The sequence below is a fragment of the Hevea brasiliensis genome, chromosome 9, assembly GCF_030052815.1.
Source record: "Hevea brasiliensis isolate MT/VB/25A 57/8 chromosome 9, ASM3005281v1, whole genome shotgun sequence".
NCBI classification, from domain to species: domain Eukaryota; kingdom Viridiplantae; phylum Streptophyta; class Magnoliopsida; order Malpighiales; family Euphorbiaceae; genus Hevea; species Hevea brasiliensis.
This window is the reverse complement of record NC_079501.1, coordinates 26,235,712-26,245,230: the sequence shown is the minus strand read 5'-3', so window position 1 is coordinate 26,245,230 and position 9,519 is coordinate 26,235,712. Positions and strand designations below refer to the sequence as shown.

General features: G+C 36.2%; 1 pseudogene; it reads right to left on the bottom strand.

Moving 5' to 3' along the window:
* Nucleotides 1–4,107: 4,107 nt before the first annotated feature.
* Nucleotides 4,108–9,318, bottom strand: LOC110651935 (flavin-containing monooxygenase FMO GS-OX-like 4; annotated as a pseudogene).
* Nucleotides 9,319–9,519: the final 201 nt, after the last annotated feature.

Sequence of the window (9,519 nt, the reverse complement as noted above, 5' to 3'; positions counted from 1 at the left end):
GTTTGAGCAGATCCTCTACCACTAGAACCTCTACCACCCTGACCACGACTACCAGAACCCTGACTTCTATCGCTATACTCTGAAATTGGTTGAACCTGAGAGGGAGTAGAATGTGCTGCCTGACCAGCACCTTGAGTTATCCCACTAGTAGGACAGTCCTGTCTACAGTGTCCTAGCTGTCCACAACCAAAGCATGCTCTAGTGACCCAATGACAAGTGCCCTTATGTGGCTTACTACAATGTTGACAAGGAGAGGAAATAGGCCTAGTGCTAATCTGACTATACTAAGCATTCCCTGCATGAGTCCTCCGCACACGTCCCTGACGAACTCCAGATTGATGTGCCCTATTACCAACTGTAGACTGAGAACCCTGCTTATTACCTTGATAAGAACCTTGTTGACTTTGACCTCTGTTAAACTGAGTACCTTACAACTCAACCACAACAACTAGTGGTTGGCTCTATTTCAGCACCAGCTTAGGATAGGGCTTGATTCCTTGACTCTACAGACTTTCTCAAGCTAAAACCAAAGGAGTTCACTGGAGAGGATGCATTAGCTGATCCTTTAGATTTTCTAGATGACATGGAGAGGTGTTATGATACTATGGGTTGCAGTAGTGCTAGGATGGTAATAATGTATTTCTGAGAGTTTTACCAATGAAAGGAATCATGAGTTTTGGGAAGTTCTCCATTCCACCTATGGGATAAAACCATGAGGCCTATGGCCAAAGCGAACAATTTCTCTAGTGATTGGAGAGCTGCTCGCTTGTCCTCTTGGGCAATGGTGGGGCAAATATCAGCGAGGACGTTGAGTCCTGAAAGGGAGAGAGAAAGGTCCCTTAGGCAAATCTCACATTGACAAAGCACGGAGATGGTCTTGGGTTCAAAAAGTAATCATATATAACATAGGGGAACTAATCACTAGAGGCGCCTTTTGGTAGAATGGCCTGGAGAGTTGGAAGAACTCCAGGGTTAAGCGTGCTCGCTTGAGAGAAATCCTAGGATGGGTGACCTCCTAGGAAGTTCTCAATTCCACCTATGGGACAAAACCGTGAGGCTTATGGCCAAAGAGGAAAATTCCTCTAGTGATTGGAGCCTGATCGTTGCAATAATTGTAACAGTCGCGCTCCAATCGCTAGAGGAATTGTCCGCTTTGGCCATAAGCCTCACGGTTTTATCCCATAGGTGGAATGGAGAACTTCCCAGGGGGTCACCCATCCTAGGATTTCTCTCAAGCGAGCACGCTTAACTCTGGAGTTCTTCCAATACTCTAGGCCATTCCACCAAAAGGTGCTTCTAGTGATTAGTTCCCCCATTTTATACATTATTATTTTTTAAACCCAAGACCATCTCCGTGCTTTGCTGATGTGGGATTTGCTTAAGGGACCTTTCTCCCCCCCCCCCTTTCGAGACTCAGCGTCCTCGCTGAGGTTTGCCCCACCATTGCCCAAGGGCGACACGAAAGCAGCTCTGATACCAATTTTATCACGACCCAAAATTCTGTGTCTCGACCAGCGCATAATTTAAGTATTCTTAAATCATGCAAGACTTATCAGAGTATTTTGAATAAATATATTATCACTTACTAATCCCAAAAAATAAATAAAATCTAAATAAACAAAATATTGAATAAACATAATAAATATCGCATAAGTAAATTGCGTAGTCTCTACAGATTTCAAATAAAAACTTAAATCGTTCAATAAACCAAACTAATTATTAGCCCAAGGAAACATGAATTCGGGCATACCATGAGAACAAATCAAAGATTGTTCCTCTCCAGAAAATGGACTGAATATTTGAATTAGCTGCAGAATTCTACTGATCTGAAACAGATAACAGACAGAGAAAACGTGGTTTGAGTTAATGCTCAGTGAATGATAATTATAGCACACAACAGAACAGGAATATGTAGACGCTTGATTAATTTTATAATAAATTTTATATTCAATAAAATCATGCTCATGCTATCAAAATCATTAATAAAATAATTTCATAAAACATATATATAAAAGAAATTCATTCAATAAAAATTTTATGGTACAGTGCACCAGAGTGATGATACCCCACAACACCAAAGGCCAGATGGTAAGCGCACTATCAGATATTAGATACCTTATTCCTCCTTCACAGATATCAATGCATGTGATACTAATGCAAACCATAAAGTGCAATGATGCATAACTCAACAATGCAACCTAATATCGTGATAGTCCACACGGTGGGGCCAGATAACAGAAACAGATACTGGGCACATGTACCAATTCAAAACAGAAAACCAATTTGTACAAATTAATCAAAATCCATAAAAAATTTCAGATAGCAAATAATAACTGATAGTGCAATTCCAACAGTTTATTTCAATAATTTTAGAGAGTCAATAAAATCAAATCAATCTCAAATAAATTTAGTGTAACACATCGATAAATTTTATATTCAGATATCAATCAATATAAAGGCATTAAAGACCTATTCTCGGAATCCTAATGGCTCTAATGTAGAGATAATTGACAAAATCAATAATTTAATCAAAATCGGAATAAAATTTAATAATAAAATAAAACTCTAAAAAATCACATGTAAAATAATTATTAAAATACTGATTTAAAATTTCATTTAATAACAAATTTAATGTTAAGAAATTTTAAAGGGGACTAAAACGGTGTCATGTACTATAATTATCACTCACCTGTAACCTCTAAGAAAATAGTTATTTTCAATGGAATGGAGACAATTTTAACTGACAGATTGAATATTCAAATCTCCTACACACCCAAAATATTAAAGAAAATATCAAATAATAATAAAATAAAATAACTTATATATATATATATATATATATTACAAGTATCAGTAAAGAGGAAACATTTTATATATTTTTTTTTTATTTTTTTTTAAATCAACTATTGTCCAACAGTAATCATGATTAACCCAATTTAATACCAATTATCAAAGAAAAAAAATGAATTTTTAGAGTAGCTGTAACAGATGAAGGAAAGAAAATAAAATCAAATTCACCCATTATTGAACAAAAAAAGAGAATTTTTACTTTGAAAATAAAATCCAAAGTGATGAATAGAGAAGTAAGAATTTATGAATTCTTTGCGCACATCAGATTATAAATCATAAATTATATATATATATATATATAAACGATAATGAAAATATCTGTTGAGAGTATTTAATAGAAAAAAAAGGTGATAAACAGGCTTGAAAGTAAAGTTTAGCAGAAAGATATTATTAGAGTATATATATTTGAAGAGTTCTATTAAGTATAGAATGTGATAAAAATTATTATTGAACTGGGTTATTCAGATTGCAGATATATATTTAATTTTAAAAATAATATATATATATATATATATATATATATATATATATATATATATAAACGAATTATCCAATAAATTTTTTTTTATAAATATATTAATTATTATTAATTAATTAAAATAAAATAATAATAAATAATAAATATATATGGTTCCCACGGCTGGGTTGTTCTCTTAGGTGTTAGGTCTCTTAGGTCTAATGATTGTTCCATGCAATGAGAGGGTGTCTAGAGGGTGTCCTTTGCTTTGGCTGTTTCGCATCTATAGAATTTATTTCTATAGTTTTGCGACAGCACCCTTTTCTTGGTGGAGAGTTGAGCTTGTGGTTCTATTGAGAAGATGGGAGGCCAGTGCTTTTGGTTGAGTTGTTGTAATGGGAAGGGCGACCGTAGGTTGCTACTGCTCAACAACTCGCACGGTGGCAAGCTCTGGCGAAGATGGGCAGTGTTCTTCACTATTTAGTGGTCTTCATGGTTACCTAGGATTTCTAGGTTGGTTGGGTCTAATTTGTGGTTTGGGTTTTCTTCGTTGAGTTTGGTTTGATTTATTTTGTTGGGCTTGGTACTAGCCATAGGTATAGGCTTCTTTGTTATCTTCAGTTTTTTAACTAGACCCAGAATATTATTTTTTACCCTTAAGGACTTTAAAAGCATTACAAAGCACCAGTAGCATCAGCTTCCAGCACCAGAGCCAAAGGAGATGGAGATGCTACAACCCAATTACAAGGCAACATATTTCCATAACTAGGCTTTCTTGTAAAAAACACACTCATTGTACAAAGAAGCAAGTAATGCTTGTACATATATATAGTGCTTTTGCCAATAAATGCTTGCATATAAGTTGGTCATATATATCATCAAGCCAGCATCTCACCTGCCTCATTAAAGCTTTATTAATTAGGAGGCTTTATACGTGAGCTGAGCCAATCTCATGTACGATGTAGTACCATAAATTCAAGTTACAATCAGATGACTGTTAGTGAATTTTTTTTTGAAGTGCATTTGATAAAGTCTTGATTGGCTTCCAAGATTAGGTGGTCATCATCTTCCCTTTCATCACGATAAGTATCTGGTCGAAGGCGCTTGATGGTGATACCCGTATAAAACATTTGCTTTCTCCATTCCTCAAACCCTTCACACCCGCACATTGCTGCAAGCCAGTTGCTATACTCAAACTGCAACAAGATAATATGCAAGATGTCTAGTTAATCAAATTTATTAGCAAAGGTTTTAGTGAAGACTTCACAACCTCTCCATCCTTGCCAGATGACGATAAAATGGACATTTACCAAACAAAACATTATCAAAGAAACGAGTTGTATATTTGCAAGGGTTACCTAGAATCAGCCATGTCATGAGTGTATCTTTTCGGAATGTTTGAAGCTTCAAGTGACAAGTAGAAGGCTTCAATATCTTCCATCATCTCCTCTTTCGATGGAAGATCAATCCTACCTGATAACACACCAGCAACCCACTTGCTTTGAAGTTCAAACATTGGGAAAGGGAAAATCTAGCACCAATCACATGCAGAGTATTATTTCCATGGTTCAAATTATCATATCAAAACGAGCTCTATGATTTCAAGCAGGGTAGAACCTTCCGAGGTATCCCAACAAATGAAAGCAATGGTGCCAAAACTGATGGGAAAACATGCTTGTATAATGGTCCCACACGATTATCATCCACAGTCACAATGCCATCGGTATCAAGAAAAGGGAAGTGAAACTTGTACCTTCAAGATAAGCGCAATTGTAGCTATATTACAAATTCAGATATGTTTCGTTTTAGACTCCTAGTCCACTAATGTTTTTGTGTGATTTTTGATATGAACCAAATCAAACGTACCCTGTGCAATGCAGAATGATGTCAGCTACAACAACCCTCCCATTTCGGAAGACCACAGAACCATCTTCATGGACTCTTTCAATCTGCATTATTTGACTACTGTCATTATTTTATTTCAAGCACCAGGCAAGCATCAGGGTCAAATTAAAGCTACCTCTACAAACTGTTTTATAATAGACCCCTCACTCTTAATGGGTGACTTACCATAGAATGAAACCACGAATTATCATATCCAGGCTGCTGTTCATATGTTTCATCTGTAAATGATCTTGCGGTAACATGGACCTCCTTGGCTACCCTAGCAATTTCCCTGCATAACTCGGCAGCACTTATTGAACTCCCGATCAAAATTACAACCTGTTTGCTTGCGAAAAATGCACAAGCAATATACACAATTAAATCTCAATGATGAATGGCAATGGAATAGTATACCACACACACGTGGAAATTAACACCAATAGGGCTGATGTAGAATTAACTTTGATGCCATATCGTGGAATGAGAAAAGAGTCTCAAATTAAAGAATAGCGTATTGATGTATATGAACAAAAATACACAACCAATTTATAGTGGAATATATACAAAGATATGCAGCATGATTAAATGAATGATTACAATCATGCTAAGTCAACTTTATATATGCTAATCACAGTATCTGTTAGCTTAATTATGCTGACCTTATGTAGCATCATCAAAGCAATGTCATTCTTTAAATTATTAATGGCCAGACCGCTGTCTGACACCACACCGGATAGCATATTGCAGTCAGATGCCAAAACAAGATGCCAGACAAGACACCAGACTGCAAATGGATGCCACACTGAGGGATACCATGCAATCTACTCTCACACTGGATGACACACCGTGAGACACCATGCAGTCTACTCTCACACCAGACATGACACTGCAAACCACATCGGATCACAGACAGCAAGCAAATCAAATCTTAGATTCATGACAAGTCAAATTGTTTCCAGATTTTTAGCCTTCATCATTGTAATTATTTTTAGCCTTAGTTTAGCCTTTAATTTAGCATACAAGTGTATATATAATTGTATCATTGTTCAAAGAAATACAACTAAGCTACTCCTTTCCACGACAAATTTTACAGTGTATCAAAGCATGAAATATCATAAGGCTCTATCCAGAAATTGTCACTGAATAATCAGTCTCTTTTCATCTTGAAAACATGTCAGAAAATGAGGAAGACTCTAGCTCTGCACCCAAAGTTCATCTCTTGATCATTTTCACACTTCCAAAATCATAGACTCTCTATCATCATACTACCCACAATTCTCATATCACGTTGGGACATTCTAGCGTCTTGTGTCCTTAATGGAAACTATTATCCCACTTGGCATAGAGGCATGATTAATGCTCCTGAAGCCAAAAATAAATTTGGCTTTGTAAATGGTACCTTGATAAAGCCATATGAATCTTCACTAGGTTTGGGAGAAGGTCAACTCCATGGTGCTCACATGGATATTTAACTCCCTCACTTCAAATCTTCATTACAGCATGGCTTATTTTGATCTAGCTGGTTATATGTGGTTCAAGGCAATGCGCATAGGGTCCAAGAGCTCCAACTCGACCTGGCCAACTTAAGTTGGGAGGATATGATTGTTGGAAAATATCACACAAAATTTAAGGAATCATGGGAAGTAGTTTGTCTTTACTCCCCAATCCCAATTTGCCTGCCAAAGAGATGAGGAAAAACTCCACCAATTCCCTTAAGGACTTGGTGATTCTTTCAGAACCATTCGTTCTCAAATCTTTGGCTCAGAACTTTGGCCTTCACTTGGAAAAGCTTATTCCATGGTCTCAAAGGAAGAGAAACAGTTGACTCATACCTCAAGCTGTCCAACAATTCAACAAGGAGCAGCCATACAAGTAAGGGCTTGTCAAAGTCCTTATACCAATTGGCCTGGGAAGAAATCAAATGGAGACATACACCAGTCTCCAAACCCCAGCCTAAATTGTTCAACAAGAATCAATTGTTAAAAATGATTTTTTCCACCTGCAACCTCCATACTTGATATGTTGACACCTAAGCAATGTTCACAATTGGAACGTCTTCTTCCATCCACGCCTAATGTTATAGCTAATTTTTCTGGTAAGCCTACCTCATCCTTAGATTGGATTCTTGATTTAGGAGAGTCAGAACAGATGGTCTCAGACAATTATAAGTTACGTAATTTGCAGCAGCAAACCACACCTTTTCGAGTACAAATACCTGATGGTTCTCAATTTTCTGTATTGCAAAGAGCACAAAACACCTCTCATCCAATACTCATCTTTCAACTGCAAAATATGTTCCTTCTTTCCGTTGCAACCTAATTTTAATTGGTAATTAACAAACAATTGAATTGTGCTTCCATTTTTTTTACAACCTTTGTGTTTTGCAGAACCTTGTAACAAGGAAAGGGATTGGCTTGGTGAGCAACGTGATGATATTTACTATTTCAAGAGTCCAGAAATTCCTGTAACTTTTTCTATTGTCAAGTCAAGTGGCTATTCTCTGACACCAAAAGCTAAGGCATGTTTCACTTGACATTTTTCTCTTGTTCAAAACTTACCAAAAAAAAAAATTCACTCATGTTTGCGATGTTTGTCATAAAGCAAAACAAAGTTAACTTCCTTTTCCAATCTTTAATCATCGAATAAAGGCTCTTTTCCATTTAATTCATTGTGACATTTGGGGTGCATATAGACGTCCACATTACTCAAATTGCTTAGATTATTACTCAAATTTTGTGAATTTTGATGGTTGTTCAAATTGCCTAAAATGATGTTCAGATTTTCTTTGGTAAAATTTGATTGTGATTCACCTTGTTAGAGCAGATTTTCCTTCTGCATATTTCATCTTAATGGAAAATATGTGTTTTCATCTTACCCGAAAATTATATATTTTTCTAAATAGTATTTTATTATTTTTCATGGGTTCCACATAAATTAGCGAATGAATCTGAAAAAGAGTAAAATTGTGTTAAAAAAAAAAAATTAAATTGTTTATTCTACCAAAAATTAAAAGATAAAGGACTAAATTGACCTTGGACTTGTGTGACTATCGAGTATAACTTAAAGGGATCAAAATGTAATAAGACAACAAAAGGTGATGTAGAGATCAGAAACATACTTGATCTTGGAAGAGGTCCGGAACACGGTAATTGTGGCTATGCATTTGCTTCCCTGGCCAAGAACTGATGCCTGTAATGAAAATGATATTTTTACCATCATTTTATTATTATTATTATTATTATTTTAGAAATGACATCCACGAAAGAATCTAAAATAACTAGCAGATTTCAATCCAACAACTATTTACCTTAAAAACTGAATAAAGCTCAGTTGCAACTACCAATGAATATTCCTAAACCTTTGGAATAAATTATTCACAATAAAATAAAATTTAATTGAATTCTAATAAATTAGGCTCAATTTCTATTTATTTTTAAATTAAAATTATCTTTTTTAAATTAAAAAAAATTTAACTTCTTGCATTGAAATATATGACAATGTTAGATTTAATACAAGAAATGAAGTACCTGGTATTTGAGCAACGCAAGGTTCGGTGTAATGCCCAGTGCAAACAACAACAGCATCATAAATCTCATCTTCCAAGTCAAAGTAAGTATCATCATTATTCCCTCTCTTCTTTCTAGACCTCACTTTCCACTTGTTAGTGTCCTCTACTAACCCAACATAAACCACCTCAGTCTCTAACCTCACCATATCCTCAATCTCATACTCCCTCGCAAAATCTTGCAAGTAAAGTAACACCTCCCTGTGACTTGGGTATCTTCTCGGGTCTCTCGTTTGATCGTCTTTGGGTATGAACGGGTACTCTTTGAAGCCCATAACTTCTCTTGGAAGGTTGGTACGGAGGGAGCTGTAAATGCTCGAGTGGGACTATAGTTCGGCTTGGATCGAGGCTCAATGGGTCTGATTCGACCCTGGGATCGTAGGCCCAGATGCCGCCGATTTGGATTTCTCGTTCAAAGACTACGACCTTGTGGCCCTCGCGATGGAGTTCACGTGCAGCAGTAAGGCCTGCAGCGCCGGCGCCAATCACTGCAACGCGACGGGAGATGAGAGCAGTTGGCATTGTTGAACGGTTAAATTATTGTTATGGCTGATGGGTGTGAGGCAATGGCCGTCTGTGGTTGGTAGGTGCCAGTAATAATACAGTGAGGGTATAATTTGTATATTTCACCTGCATTTTAATCATGCATCTAATAATAATTTTTTAATACAATTACTAATTAACAAAAATTTTGTTATTATTCTCCCTGCCATTCTCTTTCCCAACGAAGCCCTTGTCCCTTTGTTAATTTGTTCAACAACAA